Below are 20,179 nucleotides of genomic sequence, written 5' to 3' on the forward strand. Positions count from 1 at the left end.
AAGAATGGTCTGAATAGGGTGGAGTAGTTTTGAAATCCACAATCCACCTGAGGCCTGAGGAACACTAGTCTCTCCGATGGGTCTTGTAAACATACCAGCTTTGAAATTACAATAGGTAGTGATAAGGGAAAAATAAGAGAGATAGAGAGAGAGACAGCAAAACCAATGTTTTGCTGGGCACATTGACAAAAGCCAATTAGGGGGCAGTCCCCTTTGGCAGAAGAGTGTACATTCAAAATAAATTCAATCAACCTTCACTTCAAGCAAGTTTCATTCTTGATCTTGATGTAATGTAAGTTTTCTGGCATCTTTCTGCAACAGTGCACTCTCTGGATTTAGTAGTTAGAGCGCTTCTTCCTTGAAGAGCTTTCTGAAGCAAAAAAAAATTTTTTCAAAATCTTCAATTTTTATTAAAATACAATCCCCCCTGAAGTGGGTGTTAAAAAAAATCCAGTTCAGCTCAGGATGCATTGTTGAGTTATGGGGGTGTATGAGTCAGTTATTAAAAGAATTCAAAAACAATAAAAACAATAAACAAAAAACAAAACAAAAATATATATAAAGGGAAAAATATGGAAGAAAGTTAAACTTTTGGGAGAAAGGGAAGAGAAAAAAAATTCACAACCAGAATCAAAATGCCAAAATCTATGTATATAAAATGTTGAGTAAACAAAAATATATTTATAATAGGCTCTTATACAAGTCAAATTTAAAGTAATTTCTATTACACAAGTCTGTAGGAAAGAATGCAATAATATTTCACTTACCCATTTGAAGCCAAGACTAAAGGAAGTTGCCATATTATAAGAAGGAAAGGAACTAGAATGCTATTTTGATAGGGAAGCATCATTTCCAGGTCTGACTTTTTTCATTCTCAGGGATATAGGGAGCCAGCATGATAGTCAAATTTTGGTACTTGTATAAGTACTTCATTAAGAGTGTAGATACAAGGAAGTCCTACAACTTAATGTATGTCAAGTGTCGCAACCTCAAGTCCACATTAGTATTTCCTGTGTGCTCTTTTGGCACTATTCAGGTTAAGTCTGTGTTCCTTGTTTTTATCCCATTTCCTGGAATCAGACACAAACATTAATCATAGTCCCATAACATTTTATCAATAAATGGCAGTTTCCCACAGTCTAAAGCTGTTTGGATATGTATTAATAATATAGCAAGTATGTATATTTAAACTTCTATTAATGCAGAAAGAGAGAAAAAAATTTAATTGTATGTACCTTTTGTACAAGAAATGAGGAAAGGGGGGGAAATTCAAATATTCAAAAGAAAAGCAATAATAAAAAAATAAGGGAAAGAGAAGAAAAAAAATCAGGAATTCAATGTTTTTTTTTTAATAACAAGTATCCACTTGTCAATGGATTATTATCTTCAATGCATGTGATAGGATACAGTTGATCAGTCTCAGCATAAGATACTCTCTTTACATGTGAGCAATGAATCCCAGAGTCCTTCTCTCCAACCTTTATAGATGTTGGAGTAGTTAACAATATTTGGAATGGTCCCTCCCAGGAAGGCTGAGTTGCTCTAGTATGCTGGAAATTCTTAATATACACCTTGTCTCCTGGGTTCAGGTCGTGAAGTGAAAAGTCTAGTGGTCCAGCTTGTACTGCAGCTCCAGATTCATGAAGTTCATGCAGTTTATGCTGAAATTCCTGTATATAGGAAGCAATAGTAGTATCTCCCCCTAATAGTGATGTATATGCTGGGGAGAAAGGCTTAGCCTGGATAGGCGGATGTCCAAAAAGCATCTCAAATGGTGAGATATGTAAGTCTTCTCTAGGCCTGCTTCTAAGATAAAATAGGGCCAGAGGGAGAATTTCAGGCCATTTTAAATGGGTCTCGGTTCATAATTTGCCAATCATAATTTTAAGTTCCTTATTAATCATTTCAACTTGGCCTGAACTCAGGGGATGATATGGAGCATGGAATTTGGGAGTTATACCCAAGCAAGAATATATTTGGTTTAAGACAGAATCAGTAAAATGACTTCCTCTATCTGAATCAATATGTGCTGGCAGACCAAAACAAGGAATAATTTCTTTTAAAAGCACCTTAGCAACAAAAGCCACTGTGGCTCGGGTCGCAGGAAATGCTTCCGGCCATCTGGTCAGTTGATCTACTATGACTAGACAAAATTTATAATGTCTGGCCTTTGGCATTGTTATGAAATCTATCTGTAGGTGCTCAAAATGTGTGTAAGCCAGAGGACGCCCACCAAAAGCTTTGCCAAGAAAGTCATGTTGGTTATATGCCTGGCAGGTAGAGCAGGCTGAACACACTTTAGAGGCTATGGTATTTATACCAGGGGCTATCCATACTCTCTTAACAGAGTCCATGATGCCCTGGGTACCAAAGTGACCATTTTTAAGAACAGATTGGCAAATTTGGTGATAGAAACTTCTAGGGAGCAGGGGTTTCCCTTCAGACGATACCCATACTCTATTAATGTATTTGCTTTAAATTTTTCTTTCCATTTTTCCACTTCCTTTTCATTATAGGAAAGTGATAAATTTAAATCATCAGTGGTTGTTAATGTTAAAATTAATCCAGGTCCTTCTATGGCTGCTAGCTTTGCAGCCGCATCTGCTCAATCATTTCCCCTAGAGACAAGGTTAGAGCTACCTGTATGGGCAGAGCAATGAACTACAGCTAAGGCTTCCGGCAGTTTGAGAGCAGTGTCACTCATCAATCATGCTTCACTCATGCTTTACTTATAATTTCTGCCTTAGCTATGGATTTTCCAGCTGAGGTTCCTCTCTGGAGCCATAGCATCCCAACTGAGTGCCAAAAGCATATCTAGAATCCATATAAATTGTTGCCTTTTTACCCTTGGCAATAATACAGGCATGTTTCAGAGCTATGAGTTCTGCCCCTTGAGTGCTAATATTAGAGGGCAATAAAGATGACCACTCAGTGGCAAATTCTGTGACAACAGCAGCTCCAGTGTAGCATATGCCATCTCTCATAAAAGAAGAACCATCAGTAAATAAGACGAGATCTGAGTTGTTTAAGGGAGTGTCCAAGAGATCATTGTTGTCAATGGCCATAACCTTCTCTCCCTTAAGGGGAACCATGAATCTGAATACTTTCTTGATTTGGGATAGATTCTGCAACACAGCCATAAAGATTACATATACTTGTTCCAGGAGTTGCCAGAGAACCAATTCATGTTGAAATGGTATTTATAAAACAGTTATTGTAACATTACTAACAATCCACAGTTTCCACTACCATTTGGGTTATCTTGCTGTATGGTATACCCAATAACAGACAATGGCTGTGATGATCACCACACCAAAAACTACTTGTTTGAACATCTTTACTGTCTTTCTTTCCTGCCTGTGGGATTGTTGGGTACAGTCAGACCAAGGGTGCCATTCGAAATGGAATATTTAAACTGAGGGGAAACTATTACTGCTTAAGCTGACTGCTCTACTCTCTGGCTGTGATTAGAGAAAGCTGCTAGAGGGGAACCACCCTGAGGATCTCCTAGTTACAATGGTGATAGATGAGAGACACTGCTAGTACAGGGGAATGCTGCCACAGAAGGATACTGGCACACAGGGATGCTGGTACCCAAAGGACTGCTCTGGGGTTTATTCTGGGTTTTGCCTGCTGATCCCTATTAATGGCTGATGAATCAATCTACTTCCTAACCTCCTTCTTCCCTCACTCTCTCCCTTTTCCAACCCTCTGCTCCCAGCCCCCCTTCATCAGCTCAACTGCCACTTCTCCTGGGAACATTCCATTTTAGAATCTTTGCCTTGATTGACAAAACATGTCCCCAGCTTAGTCTCCTGCATCTTGTCATGTCCTTCAAAACTTTCTCTCTTCATGCCTCTTCCACACTCTCCACGTACCCTTACTGATCATTATTTTTATTGCCTTATGATCTGAAAAGGTTGCATTTATTATTTCTTCTTTTCTGCAGTTGTATGACATGTTTTTATGACCTAGTATATGGTCAATCTATGTGAATGAACCATGTGCTGCTGAAAAGAAAGTGTATTCCTTTTTGTCCCTATTTATTTTTCTCCATTTTATCTACTAACTCTAATTTTTCTAAGATTCCATTCACCTCTTTTACCTCTTTCTTATTTATTTATTTATTTGCTTTATCTAAATTTGATAGTGGTAGGTTCAGGTCTCCTACTAATACTGTTTTACTATTTCCTCCTTCAGTTCTACTAGTTTCTCAATTAGAAATGTGGGTGCTATACCATTTGGTGCATACATGTTGATTCATGATATTTCCTCATTATTTATACTCCCTTTTATGAGGATGTATTTACCTTCCCTATCCCTTTTAATCCAGGTCTATTTTTACTTTGGCTTTGTCAGATGTCATGATTGCAACTCCTGCCTTCTTTCTGTCATTTGAGGCCCAATAGGTCTTGCTCCACACTTTAATTCTGACCTTGTGAGTATCTACACGCCTCATGTGTGTTTCTTGTAGACAACATATGGTATGATTCTGGATTCTAATCCACTCTCCTATTTGTCTACATTTTATGGGTGAATTCTTCCCATTCACGTTCAAAGTTATGATTGTCACTTTTGAATTCCCTAGCATTTTGATATCCTCTCCTAGTTATGACCTTTCTTCTTGTGCTATATCTTTTTAAACCAATGGTTTACTTTTAGTCAATCCCCCTATCCCCTTACCTTGATATACTTCCATTTCTAACCCCTCCCTTTTTGTTCCCTTCTTGTTATTTAGGGCCTTTTTAGTATCCTGCTCCCTCTCCTTCCCTCCCCTTTTTTTAATTTTTGAGCTCCTTCCCCCCTACCCCCTTAGTTTCCCCTTCTTCCTTACCCTGTAGTGTAAGATAGACTTCCAGATCCCAATGGCTCTAGATGCTCTTCCCTCTCAGAATTGATTTCACTGAGAGTAATATTCAGGTATCACCTATTAGCACCCTCTTCCTCTCTCTCATAAGAGTATTCTTCCTCTCCCCTTCCTATGTGTATCTTTGTGTGACAAAGATTATTCCATTTATTTTATTTAAGTATCTCTTAGTAGCATCATCAATTCCCCTTACCCTTTCTCCCCCATATCATTTTATAGCCTTAAATGCCCCAATCTTTTCCTATAAATGATTCTTCCATTTAATATAATAATGAAAACATTTTTGAGAGTTACAAATAACATTTCCCTCATATATTAATATATATATAATTTGATCTAATTGTAGTCCTTAAAGAAGAAAGTTTGAAGTAACAAGAAAAAAAACAAGAAAAATTTTTTTCTCCCTTTCCCTCTCTTTCATATTTACCTTTTCATGTTTCTCTTGTTCTTTGTGTTTGGATATCAAGCTTTCCACTTAGTTCTGGTCTTTTCCTTACAAATACTTGGAAATCTTCTATGTTGTTGAATGCCCATACTTTCCCCTAGAAGTATATAGTCAGTTTTGATGGACAGGTGATTCTTGGTTGAAGACCCAGTTCTCTTGTCTTTCTGAATATTGTGTTCCAGGCCTTGTGGTATTTTAGCATTGAAGCTGCCAGGTTTTGTGTGATCCAGATTGGTGCTCCTTTGTATCTAAATTGTTTCTTTTGGGCATCTTATAGGATTCTTTCCTTAGCTTGAAAGAGCTGGAATTTGGCAATTACATTTCTGGGAGTTGTTTTTGGGAGGTTTAATGTAGAGGGTGTTCTATGAACTCCTTCAATGTCAATTTTGCCCCCTTCTTCTAGAACTTCAGGGCAGTTTTTTTGGATGATCTCTTGTAGTATGGTGTCAAGATTGCTGTTTATTTCTGGCTTTTCAGGTAGACCAATGATTCTTAAATTGTCTCTCCTTCCTCTGTTTTCCTGATCTGTCACCTTGTCAGTGAGATATTTTATGCTTTCTTCTATTGTATCAGTCTTTTGACTTTGCTTCATTAATTCTTGCTGTTTTGCAAGATCATTGGTTTCCACTTGCTCAATTCTGGTCCTTAAGACCTGGTTTTCTGCTTTAATCTTTTGGCATTCATCTATGATTTCTTCATTTTTTCCTTTGAGCTATTTCCCATTTCTCTTTCCAGATGGCTTCCATCTTTTTGATTATAAGCTCCATTTGAGACTCTTCCAGGGCTTGTGGATAATTTCAGTTTTTTTTTCTTTCTGTTTTGTTTTTGTTTGAGTTTCACCCAGTATTTCCTCTGTAGCTTGGGTTTTTCCTTCGTAAAAATTCTCGAGGGTAATAGCTTTCTTTTTTAGATTTTTTTGGAGGGATTTTGAGGCTCCTGTGCACAATTAGCCATTTTTTTTTCTGTTTTAAGTTCCCTCTTTAGTTAGAGATCAGTCAGCTGGGCAGGTTCTTTGTGTATGGAATTAATGAGGAGAGGCAGGCTCTCGATTCTCCACAGTCTTTTGAGGCTTTTCTCAGTGCCACCTTCCAGGGGGCGTTCAGGGTCTGCACTCTCCGGCTGGACTGGTTTTCAGGTCTAGTTGCTTTTGGGGGTGAATCCCCTGCAGTCCTAGTCAATTCCCAAGGACTTAGAAGTGACCCCTGCTCGTTCTAGAGGCACTCCAAGCTTACTCCCTGGCTCTGGTGGACACATTAGCTCTGGGCACTTGAGGACTGCACTCTTTTGCATGTTGGAGTTTTCTGCCTAACTGCCTTCTGGAGTGGGTCCCCTTCTGTCCTTATCAGCAACCAAGGATGAAGATGTGCCTACTACTCACTCCAGAGGTGCCCCTTGCTCGTTCTTCTTGGCGTGTGCTGTACCTGGCTCTGGCTCTTTAGGTGGGGTGGGGGAGGGTGGATTGGCTTGCATTTGGGTGGAAGCCCTTTCACCCTCTTATAGACTGGTAAAACCCCAGTTCCGTGTACCTTCAATACTGAACCCCACTTTTCAGCTCCTCCACTCCTCTGAAAATGATTCTTAGGGTCTTTTGGGGTAGTCCTTGTCAGTGTGTTTTAGGAAGAGTACATAAGCCACATTTAGACTGCCACCATGCTTACCCGGAAGTCAACCTGATCTCTGTCAGAGGTTTTTGTTATGAAGATTGTTTCCCAATTTGTTGTTTCCCTTCTAATTTTGGATCCATTAGTTTTGTTTGTACAAAAGTTTTTTTTAATTTGATGTAATCAAAATTATGATTTTCCTTTTTGTGATTTTTTTCTACTTCTTATTTGATTTTAAAGTCTTCCCTTTCCCTAAGATCTGATATGTATACTATTCTGTGTTCACCTAATTTGCTTATAGTTTCCTTCTTTATATTAAAGTCATTCACCCATTCTGAGTTTATCTTCATTATTAATATTTAATTAATATTAGCTAGAAACCTACAATAATATATCACAAAGATTACATATTGTGTTCTGTCATGATTTATGCCAGCAATTTAAAGAAAATTATCAGCATAATAGATTATATCAAAAGTAAGAAAAATCATGTGATTTTATATCAATTGATGCAGGAAAAGGTATAGGTATTTTCTTAAAAATATAATTATCTATCAGAAATTTAGGAATGTAACAAGGATGTTCATTATCATAAATAATATTTAATATTATCTTGGAAATGCTAACATTGGCAACAAAAGAAGAAAAGTTGTTGAAGGAATCAGAACAGGCAAGGATGCAATAAAATTATATCTTTTGCAGACAATATGTTATATGTGGAAAATCCTGGAGATTAAACTAAAAAATTAGTTGAAGCTGTCAATAATGTTAGTGAAGTTTCAGGATACAAAAATAAATCTACATTAATCATTAGCATTTTTATATATCATTAAGAAAACCCATTTAAAATAATGACACATAGAATAAAGCATCTGGAAGCATACCTGCCATAAAGAAACCAACTACAAGAATACAGTTTTAAAGCACTTTTTATACAAAGAAAGTCAAATTTAAGTAGTGGGGAAATATTATTAAAATGATGATTCTATCTAAACTAATCTAACTTATTCAATGTCATCCCAATTACATTACCAAAAAAGTATTTTATTGATTTACAGAAAGTCATTTAAAAATTCATTCCAGTAAACAAAATATGAATTTCAAAGGGATTAATAAAAAGCCATAAGGGAATAAAGTCTAGTGATATCAGATTTTAAACTATATGATAAAATAGTAATTATGGAAACTATCTGGTACTAGATTAGAAATATAAAGTGTTATTGGTGGAATATAAGAAGCATACAACAAACAATTGTAATAGATTATAGTAAACTTGTATTTAACAAAAGTAAAGATCTAACTTTTGAAATAGAATTTATTATTTGGTGATGGGAAAACTGGAAATCAGTTTGATGGAAACCAGGGATAGACCAATATCTTACACCATTTGTACTAATAAAGGATCGAAATGGATATATGACATCTGGTTATCTCTGGGCATAAAGGGAGCTATCACAAGCAAATAGGAATATGGGATATGTTACCTATCAGATTTATGGATAGTAGAGGAATTTCTGAATAAGCAAATGATAGAGAATAGTGTATGATATAAAATGGATTATTTTGATTACATTATATTACAGTGATCAATCATCTTACAAATAAAACTAATGTAAATAAAATTAGAAAAAAAAACAGAGGAATGGATGGAAATAGTTTGTAGAGCATTTCTCACATAGTGATCTCATATGTAAAACACTTAGAAAAGTTTGTCAAATTTATAAGAATTTGAGCCATTCTTAATAGTCAAAAGGTAAAACAATTTTTAAATGAAGAAATTAAAGCCATATAATCATGTTTTTAAAAATTGCTCTAAATCATTACTGCTGAGTAATGGAAGGCAAAAACATTCTGAGATATCATCAAATTGACTAAAAATGATAAAATGTTAAAATGACAAATGTTGAAAGGGGTGTGAAAAATGGGAACAAATATATTCTTGGTAGAACTCTGAACTATTTTGTATAACAATATGATATTATGCCTAGATTTATACAGCTGTTTATCTCTTTGGACCCAGCAATCACACTCTTAAGTCTGTTTGCCAAAGTGATAAACAAAAAAGGAAAAGAACCTGTATGTTCTAAAGTACTTATAGCAGCTCTCTTTGTGGTGGCAAAGAATCGGAAATTAGGGGGATGCTCAATTGGTGGTTGGTTAAACAAACTGTGTCACATGATTGTTATGAAATACAAACACATCATAAGAAATAATAAGTAGGCTAATAAAAAAAACACATGGAAGAATCTACATGAAATAGTGAGAAGTGAAATGAATAAAATCAGAGAAAATTATATACAGCTACATAATTAATGTTTGAAGAATGACTTGTGAATGTCCACCTGGGAAGGACAAAAACTGATATACACTTTATATAGAGAGATATATCTATAGATACCTAGAGATATATTTATATAGATATATCTATATAAATGTATAGATATAAACACAAAATATAGAAAAACACAAAAAATTATATATACTTTTTTTTAAAGCAAATGATTCCTTTTCTAGTGCAGGGAAGGGAAGAAAGAAGGGAGATACCAAAATATTGTTATGAAATCAATGAACAAATCATTTAATAAAAAAAGCAAAAAATAAAAAGCTATTCTCTTCTCAACTGGGAGATACTCTCAATATTTTAACAAATTATCTGACCCTCTTACCATCTCTGAGATGAGATCTTCTGAAGCTCCTGCTGCTGCTGCTACAATTGCCTCCTACTGTCACTCTTGGTGCTGTTGTGGCTTGCTTTCTAGACTAACCCTTCCCCTCCTTCTCCCAGACCTCACAAATGTCTTAGGCTGTAAACATCTCCTATCAACTTTTTGGTGGCTCTGCCATTTTTTGAGGCATTGTTTTAAAATTATTTACAGAGGAATGTTAAGAGAGTCCAGCTGAGTTGCTCCTTCTCCTCTGCCTTTTTGCCATTCACCTCCCAAACCTCTTTTATCAATATAACTATATTACACTATGACCTAAAAATTGTGTAATTAGTATTTCTCCTTTTTTTTTCATTTCTGAGTTTTTTATGCCTAAAGATATGGTTAATTTTTGTGTCATGGAAAGCTAGGAAATACCTATACCTTTCCTATTCCTAGTCAATATCCTCTTGAGTCTATCCTATCATATTTTATATCTTTTTCTAACTTTTCCCAAACTTCTTTTCATCTGGTTAGCAGTATCTCTGTCTGTGAGAGATTATTGATGTCTCTCATTTGTATAGATTTACTATCTATTTTCTCCTATAACTCATTTAATTTTCCTTCATGAATTTGGATGCTAAGTCATTTGGTGTATATGTCCTTGGTATTCTTTTCTTAGTTAATATTTTATTGTATTTTCCCAATTAGACATAGGAACAATTTTTAATATTTTTCTCTGACACTGCCATCCAAATTCTCTCCCTCCTTTTCTCCCCTTTCCATGAGACACTAAATAATTTGACACAGGTTATACATATGTTATCATACAATATATATTTCCTTATTTGTCATGTTGACAGAAGACATCATATATACCAGAAAAAACTTTTGAAGAAAATAAAGACAATGTCCTTCAATATACATTAAAACTATAAATTCATTCTCTAGTGGTGGATAGCATTTTTAACATGTCTTTTGGAATTGCTAAGAATTATTGAGTTTCTGGTAATAGTTAAATTATTCACAGTTGATCATCATACAGTATTTTTGTTACTGTGTTTCATTTTCCTTTGGTTCTGCTCACTTCACTTTGCATCATTTCATGCATCTTTCGAGATATTTTAAAATGGTCCTGTTCATCTTTTCTTATGACACAATAAGAAATTTCTCAGCCATTCCCCAACTGATAGATGTCCCCTCAGTTTCCAATTCCTTGCCAGTGCAAAAGGAGTAACTAGGAATATTTTTATACAAATAAGTCCTTTCCCCCATCTTTGATCTCTTTGGGATGCAGGTTGTAAGAGAGAGAAACCCAGAGACTTTTGAAATAAAAGCCTGGATGAGCTACAAGGATTCTACCAGCAGTGAGGGTTGGACACAGAAAAGGTTTGGAACTTTGAAAGAAGAGAAAACCCTGAGAGAGACAATTGGAGCTCTCTCTTGACTTGAGACTTCCTGAGCAGAGAGTTCAATATGTGACTGGATCCCAATTCCAGAAACCTTTCTCTCCTTGAATTCCTGATCCCAACCCCCTTAAAAGACCAAAGTAGAAAAAGACTTGAAGAAGAGAACAATTCACAAAGAAGATCTGTTATAATCTCCCTGTTATCTTGAACTTAGGATACCTGCTGTGCTGTGCAAAAGTCAGGGTTCATTGTTCTGAGCCCCTCAGGGGTTCAGGCCATCAAACCTAGGTTACCTAACTTTGGAGAGAAGGGTTTAGCTAGTTAGGGATCCCTTCTTCCCTCTTCCCTCCTGACTCCAATCTACCAGCCATTTTAACCTTATCCTTCATCCCTGTTATTTAGAATAAACTTGTTACCAAACTTTAACTGACTCAAGACTGAGTGAAGGGCAGTGAAGCTGAGAGGGGAGATCAGTGATCTCTCTCTCCCTAGAATAAGAAGTTTGCTATTTAGAAAGAACCTGGCAGTGAGGAGTGAACAGGCAGGCTTAGTGAGGGGTCATAACTAGAGAGGACTGAAAGTGGGAAAGAACAGACTCACCCTCCTTCTACCTCTTGGTCCAAAACCAACATCAACACCTCGTCCTTTTGTTCTTGCCTTGAGGGAGGGAAGACTCCATTCTATCCCTCTCCTCTCTCCTCACACAAAAAAACCCCTTTATTAAAAGACCTAGTAATGATATTGCTGGATCAAAGGATATACTTAGTTTTGTGACTGCTTGGGCATTGCTCCAAAATGCTCTCCAAAACACATCAACTCACAAATCCACTAACAGTATATTAGTGTCCCAATTTTCCCTTTCTTTCATATTAACCAATATGGTGTATATAAGGTGGTACTTCAGAGTTGTTTTAATTTGTATTTCCCTAATCAAAAGAGATTTAGAGCATTTTTCATATAACCATAGGTAGCTTTGATTTATTTATCTGAGAACTGCCTGTCCTTTGACCATTTATCAGTTGGAGAATGACCTTGTATGCTTATACATTTGACAGTTCTACTTGCAATAAATGCCTTCCTAGCTTTCTGTTTTCCTTCTAATCTTGGTTTAATTGATTTTTCTTGTCAAAATTTTTTTATTTTATATAATTATACATATATGTGTGCACACACACATATTACTGACAGGATTCAAGAAATCGTGATAATTTCATTTCTTTTGTTGGAACCCCCACATGAATCTCCTCTTCTACCAGTAGTCATACAAGAGCTGGCTTTTTTCTCCATATACGACTTTCATGGGATATCAGAGACCTCAAGGGTAACACTTAGCCTAAAACATTTTCAATATCTGTACAATGACTTATTTTAACTGACTTCATTCCTTATTGAGACTTCAATTGTGCAAGGGTCTAGAGACCTCTGATTCATTTATTTGGTCAAACTGTGCTGTCTTTGGGTCATTATGATAACTTATAAATTAGTATGCTGGAAATTTTCTGGTCATATTAATGTGTAGTCCTGAATTGCTTGAAGTAGATTACTGTTATTTTCTTTTGATTTTATTGATTATATGTTCATCTGGTGCCCTTGCAAACAAGTGTCCTAGGAGGATCTTTTATATCACCATCTTTTTCTTAAATAAAGTTTATCCTTTTGTAGATATTGGAGCTCGAAATTATAAGTATCTTTTACCAAAGTCAGAAAAAGCAAAATATCAAGTAAAATCCAGTCTTTCCACTCTAGCACCCTAAATATTTGGAATCTCTGGAACAGGATCTATGGTAGCTTCATTTCTTGCTCCTTTTTCTCTTTGTCCTCTTCTTTTCCTTTTCTTCTCTTACATCTTATAGCATCTCGAAAGGTTCTGAATGCATATATTCAACAAATATTTACATATATACAAATTTAATTTGGGTGTGTAATGGGTGGTAATATGTCTTTCTACTCTGCAGATTAAAATACATAGGGTTTTTTACCTTTAGTATAGCTACTTTCAGAAAAATAATCAACATTTCAAACAAAACACAATGTGGAAGAAGTGCTGCCAAATAACTGAAACAAATACTCTAATTTTCTAACAGAATTTCAGTTCCCTAGGAAGGTCAGAGCTGCAGTGATAAAAATGTCATAAATTATTTCCAAAACTTCTTTGGATATTTTTTTCATTGTAATAATCCACAGACTAAAATATTCCATAGGCTGAACTACATTTCTGATATTTCAAAAGGCATTTTAAACAGTGAGGCTTAAATTCGGGAAGACAGGAGAAGACCTAAATACAAATACACAGATTATAGTCAATAAAAATAAAATCATAAGAAAATGTTCATCTTAAATTGGGATGGTTTAAAAGCAAAGGCCTCCCTGTATTATGCACTGGGATATTTTCTAAATTTCCAAAATTAACCTGTTCATCATTTCTTATTTTTAAACCCTTACATTCCATCTTAGAATCAAAACTGTTCATTGGTTTCAAGGCAGAAAAGCAATAAAGGCTAAGCAATGGGGATTAAGTGATTTGCCCAAAGTCAGACAGCTAAGTATCTAAGGTCAAATTTGAACCTCAAAACTCCCATCCGTAAGTCTGACTCCCCATGCATTAAGTCACCTAACTGTTCCCTCATTATTTCTCATGGTACAGTAATATTCTACCAAAATCATATGCCACAACTAATTTAGTCATTCCCCAATGGATGGGCATCCCTTCAGTTTCCAGATCTTTGCCAACCCCAAAGAAAGCTGCTATAAATATTTTATTACATTATATAGAGCAACAGAAATATATATTTACATCTAGAGAAAGAACTGATAATATAAATAAGACATAGTTTTGCATATTGGTGTATTTTTTGCCAAATGATGTCATTTATAATGGAGGGGAAAGAGGTTAACTGGGCATTTTAATGTAGCAAAGTAATTAACTAATTTATAAAATACAAGTATAACAATTTAATTGATTGCCTTTCAGACATTAGCCACGTTAAATTGATTTTCCCATAGTTAGGTAATGATTAACCTTTTGAAGATGTTTATTATTTTAGTAGCTTAACTATATCAAAATAAAAATCTTTATACAACAAAATAGGAGACTAAGTCAGATATGTTTTGTCTTTACAAATTATGTTTCTGACACATTTGCATGTGACTTCTGAAGAGACTTCAAACTTTTTACCCCCCAAATATTTCTGAATTTCTAAGGTTTGCTTGTTTTTACAAGACAACAAAGGTAATATGGAAAAATAATGAATTTATTTATTTATTAATGACAACGAGATGGTGATGCAGCAAGGCACTGTGGAGTGCTTAGGGCGTGTTGGAGCACAAAAGACAACAAGGCCATCCAAAGCAGCTGAGGAAGTCTCCAGATGTAATGACTTTTCGTGCCACTGGACCCAGGCTTCCAAAGCCAAGAGAGTGGGACTGTCTCTGTGATTGACTTTTCCACTTAAATCTTCATGCACAAGTGTCTGTGCACAAAAACGCACAAAGACAATAGTCATCCTCGGTTACCGAGAGACAACTAACTACTAGACTAGATTTATTTATTCATATGAATTATTTATATGTTGAAATTATTCTATAATTGTTATCTTGCTGGTAATTCTACGTCAGTCAGTTATTGGTGATGGCATTTGGCCTAAATCCTTGTTAGGAAGGAAGCTAGAAATAGTGACAAGGTATAACTGAGAGCTCTCTGACTTATCTTTCATTAGATACTACCTCTGGTTCTCTGTAAACAAGAGTAAAAGTGCTACTTTAGCACACCAAGATACCAATCAGAGTTGGAAATCATACAAAATATATTGAGCTGACAACAGAAGGGATTTAAACTATACTTCAGATAACAAAAGTTAGTGGGGAGGGATGGAGGTGGGAAAGGATGATAGTAATGGACACTTTACAATAATTTATCATTCTCCAGATATTCTCCCTCTCTGTGTCTCCTCCCTTCCTCTGTCCCTTTCTTCTTCCCCCTCCCTTTTCTCTTTCTCTCTTTCTTTCTCTCTCTCTTTCTTTTTTTCTTTCTTTCTTTTTCTCTTTCTTTTTCTCTTTCTTTTTCTCTTTCTTTCTTTCTTTCTTTCTTTCTTTCTTTCTTTCTTTCTTTCTTTCTTTCTTTCTTTCTTTCTTTCTTTCTTTCTTTCTTTCTTTCTTTCTTTCTTTCTTTCTTTCTTTCTTTCTTTCTTTCTTTCTTTCTTTCTTTCTTTCTTTCTTTCTTTCTTTCTTTCTTTCTTTCTTTCTTTCTTTCTTTCTTCTTTCTTTCTTTCTTTCTTTCTTTCTTTCTTTCTTTCTTTCTTTCTTTCTTCTCAACAATCTACCCTCATCTTGGAATACTCTACAAATAAACTTTGCTGGATAATCTGACAATTACTGATGTTCCCCATTTTAAAGCTTTATTCAACACTAGTCTAGCAAAAAATGTCTTTACAGATTAGTATAATGTTAATATTACTAGCTCCCTGCTTTTGATCTGATGTGGAATATATTGCACTACTGGAGCAGACACTATCAGTTTCATTTTAAATCAAAGGTTGGTTGGCTGCCTGCCAAAAAATCAACGCTAGCAGTAGTTCAAGCTAAGGAAAATAGGCTGCCACTGAAGCGAGAAAATGTGTCACATAAATTTTTGTTGAATCATAATACATTTGTTAAGCTTGTTCATCTAGAGATGTTTACACAGCATTGTAAAAGCAATTGAATCTTTCATTGCAAAATGGATACATCTTTATTCAGTTTTTTTTTCTGAAAACACTGAGATAAAATCCAAGCCAAGGAATAAAAAAGGAAAATTTTCTGAACTTCACTGTACTTTTTTGTTAGAAATAGATATTTCTAAAAAACTCATGTGTACATAGGAAAGGTTCTGTATGTGTCAGTACAATTATTATAATTTGTAAAATTAAAATTGATTGAGTCCTAAAGGTGACTTTATAGAAGAAAAATAGAGATGTTTGATATAATTTTTCCATATAATTCATGTCTAAGAACTATTCTTTAGAGGAAGGGGAAGGTGGCTTTCGAGGTCTGAATTAGTCATATTGGCTTTCTACATTTGAGTGAATTATTCAGATAACTGTTATAGGCTTTGTGTGCATAGCTAGGTCTAGAATCATGGTGTACTCATAAAGATATACTTTTTTGTACCTTTTGTTTCATAAGAATCTAGGAACTTTAGCTCTAAACAGTTAGTGGGTTTTTTAAGTCAATGCCAGATTTTTATTTTGTAGGTTACTGGGTTGGGATTTTAAATGCTTCCATCTAGGAAAATAAACAAATACATTTCAGATGACATTTGTAATTCTATTGCTTCATAATGTATTTCTAAATTTATTTTAACATTCTTTCTAGTACTTTGTTTGCAATAGAATATTTGCTGCCCATGTTGAAAGATAATATAAGCTATTATGTAGAGAATATTTCTTCTTTATCCTTTCCCCCTTAGAGGACACACACACACACACACACACACACACACACACATGCACACACAGCCATCATTTTGTAGCTGCAATGTGCACAATTCACCTTCTGAAGTACAGATACCTTACAAGCTTCCTCAACAACTTTATCCTTTCAAGGGAAATTGTGATGACATAAAAAGAAAGTGCCTAGGAATAATTATGGTGCCTGTATGGATATTCTATAACTGGTTACATTTGGATCATGGTAAAAAGGAATATTTTTTGATTGGTTATGCTGCCAGAACTATCAAAATAAACTTTAATTTTTAAATTTTTTTAAATTTCTTTATTTTAAAAGTATTTTTCTATGTTTCCATGATTCATTTTCTTTCTCTCCCCTCTTTCCCCCCCCCCCACTTCCATATCCAACAAGCAATTCTACTGGGTTGTACAAGTATTATCTCTTGATCCCTATTTCCACATTATTCATTTTTGCTATAGAACAATCTTTTAAGACCCAAACCCCAATTATTATACCCATATATATGTGATAAGTGATGTCATATGTTTTTCTTTTGTGTTTCTACTCCCATAATTCTTTCTCTTGATGTGGATAGCATTCTTTCTCATGAGTCCTTCAGGAGTGTCCTGGGTTATTGCATTGCTACTAGTAGTAAAGTCCATTAAATTGGATAGTTCCACATTGTTTCACTTTTTGTGTATAATGTTCTCTTGGTTCTGCTCATTTCACTCTGCTCCAGTTCATTGAGGTTCTTCCGGTTAATATAGAAATTTTCCAGCTCATCATTCCTTACAGCAAATCACCATCATATAGCATAATTTGTTCAGCTATCCCCCAATAGAGAGACAGCCCCTCATTTTCCAGTTTTTCGCCACCACAAAGAGCATGGCTATGAATATTTTTGTACCAAAATGATAGTTTAAAAAAAAGTTTAAGTCAACTTTGATTGTTGGCTTCATTCAGTGGTTCCTTTAACCATAACATCCAGTGAAAGACCATATGGCCTCTGAGAAAAAGGCCCAAGTCCTTGACTTTTTAGTTTATTGTTTTCCATTCTAGATGAGAAGGGAGTAAAGTATCCTACCTTTGGAGTTTCAAAGGTTAGAAAAGTGAGTCGCAGCCATCTGGGTGTCAGGATTCAGGCTTGATTGTGTAATCAATGAAGCACTGATACCATGAGGCACAACGGGAAAATCTTCAGAAGTCAAGTTTGGGAAACCAGGCATGAAGAAGTATTTAATTCACCATGAATGTGGTAGAACCAGAGATATATAGAAATTAAACTAAAGTTAGAGTTTAATCCCCTAGAGACTGAGGGGATATATGGGAGAGTATGTCCCAAAGTATTTGGAGAAATGTTTATATGATTATTTCTAATTATATATTTGAAGTAAATATTTCCTTAAAAACACACACACACACACACACACACACACATATTTTAGGCTAAACACAACTGGAGGAACTCAACCAATGCCTGTAGAGAAGAGCTCTGGAACCCTGCAGGAGAAAGTGTGGGCAAGGAAGCATGTTGCATATACATACATACATATGTATATATTGATACCTACAATATAGCCTTTAGAATGTAAAAAGAAAAATTAAGGTTATAAGCTGTACATGTGGAAGTTTTTATTTAAATAGTTCTATAGATCTGTTATGGACATTTCTGTACATAGAGTTTCTAGTCTTATTAAAGTAGCTGCTGGCCTTTCTTGGAATAGAGAGATCTATAGTTAAATGAAAGTAAAGAAAATAGATTTTAACTTCCTCAGTCTTCCCAAATATTTGAAATTCTAATCACTATGCTAAGCATCTAGCCCTGATAGGCAGCTTATTCAGTCTAGCAAATAAAGAAATATGGTTTGATAGAGGTAAGCTCTTTCACATGTCCCAGGAGCTATAGTCTTCCATTCCTCTGATTAAGTAGTTAGTGAAAAAACTTTTCAGTACTATAATTGCCTCTTTTATGGAACATATTCACCTGTTATACAAAGCTATGATGAATCACAGCAAAAATTATTAACAGAGGCTATTTTTATGTCATTTTACTTTAAGCTGGCATTGCTACTTAACACAGATGAATGAGTATATAGGATAAGACTTTAAATAGAGATGAAACCCCAATCCATATTTGATGACAACTGTACTGCAGGGAACTAGTTTGAAAAACAATTATTAAGAAAGCAAAAAAGAAAAATACAAAGGGAGGAGAATTATCTTTAATATTATTATAATCCACAATAATTTCCTTGATTTTGATATCTAAGTCAAATGACTTCTATTTTAATTAATTAATTAACTTTATTGATTAGTTTTATAATCAAATAATTGATTAATTAATTTTATCAATTAATTTTCAGAAATGTTGGCAGAAAAAGACTAATGGGGGGCATCCACAATAGTGTAATACTGTAAAAAAAAACACTATTCTGCACCAAACACAGGCAGAAATATAGTACTTATAGTCCTGAACACACATTCAAGTTGAATGGTCTGTTTTCATTTTCTCTGCAGTATTCTTCCATATAAATTATAGTATTCTGTTTAATTTTTAGCAAAAAGAGCATTTTGATATAAAAGTGTGTACAGTCGAATTAAGAAATGTCTTACAGATACCATGGGTTTCTTTCAGGAAAAAAAAAAGTAGCATTGAATAATCTTAAGAGGAGTAAGTAGATATGATATAATTAAGGGGTTTAAAGAGGAAAAAATGAGAGTCTGAAATGTCTCAATTCTCTAAATTAAGGATTCCTTCTGTTATAAGTAAGAGATCAGATGAGGTGGGTCTGCAGGGAGATGCAGACGCAGAGAAAAGATTCTAGAATGTGTGTGTGTGGGAAGTGTGAGACAGTTAACTGAGGTTGGAGCTGGGTCTTCCCTGGTTTGACCTGGAGGGACTGGCTGCTTTTCCTTGGTGGCTCATTCTATCTTTTCTTTCCCATCCTACCTACTTACCTGCTGGCTTGTTGTCATCTACTGAGCTTCCTGGTGTGATCCTGAACCATCTGTCTGTAAGATTAGATCTGGGGTCCTTCAGTATCTAGGATCTCTCCCTGGGCTCTGTCCTGCCAAATTGCTGAAACCCACTGCCTCTATTACCACATAAAGGGGGGTTGGGTTAGTGTAGGTTTATATATATATATATATATATATATATATATATATATATATATTTTAGGGGGGCTGGAGTCTTTAGACAGATAGGTAAGGTTAGCTCAAATATATGAAGAAATCTCTGTGAAGAGATATTTAGATCTCGTGGGTTTAGGTAGTTGTTATTAGTTTAGGATTATCCAAATTCCATTTTCACCTTTCCTTGTCATAATAAATTCAACACCCATCCCTGTTATATAGTAGTTTGTGTTCGTTACTTCAGGACAGTCTCTCTCTGGAATGGGTCTGTTAGCCTGTCAGCCCACAGTCAGCCTCCTGACACTGCTTTCCAAATCAGTTAAATCTTCTGATAGTGGCCTATCTGAACCATCGAATTTTATCCTCTAGCCACCCTCCGTTACACTTCTGAGATATATATATATATATATATATATATATATATATATATATATATATATATATATATATCTTCTATTAAAATACAGAAACAAGTTAAAACAAAAAAAAGACAAATAATGAGGTGGGGATCTGGCACAGTAAAAAACTCTGGGCTTAGAGTCAGGAAGGTTTAAGTTCAAATTCAGCTTCAGACATTTACTAGATATAAGATTCTGGGCAAGTCTTTGCTTCAATTCCCTAAATTACAATACAAGGATAATAATAGTTGGTTGTTG

General features: G+C 35.0%; 1 long non-coding RNA gene across 1 annotated transcript; it reads right to left on the reverse strand.

The window, feature by feature from the left end:
* Positions 1-253: 253 nt before the first annotated feature.
* LOC103093468 (uncharacterized) lies at positions 254-19,457 on the reverse strand. The gene is made up of 2 exons (XR_463847.3): positions 19,347-19,457; positions 254-370 (listed from the first exon to the last, which is right to left on the reverse strand). It is a non-coding gene; the product is annotated as an uncharacterized LOC103093468 (long non-coding RNA).
* Positions 19,458-20,179: the final 722 nt, after the last annotated feature.

This window comes from Monodelphis domestica, chromosome 3 (genome assembly GCF_027887165.1).
Source record: "Monodelphis domestica isolate mMonDom1 chromosome 3, mMonDom1.pri, whole genome shotgun sequence".
In the NCBI taxonomy this organism is placed as follows: domain Eukaryota; kingdom Metazoa; phylum Chordata; class Mammalia; order Didelphimorphia; family Didelphidae; genus Monodelphis; species Monodelphis domestica.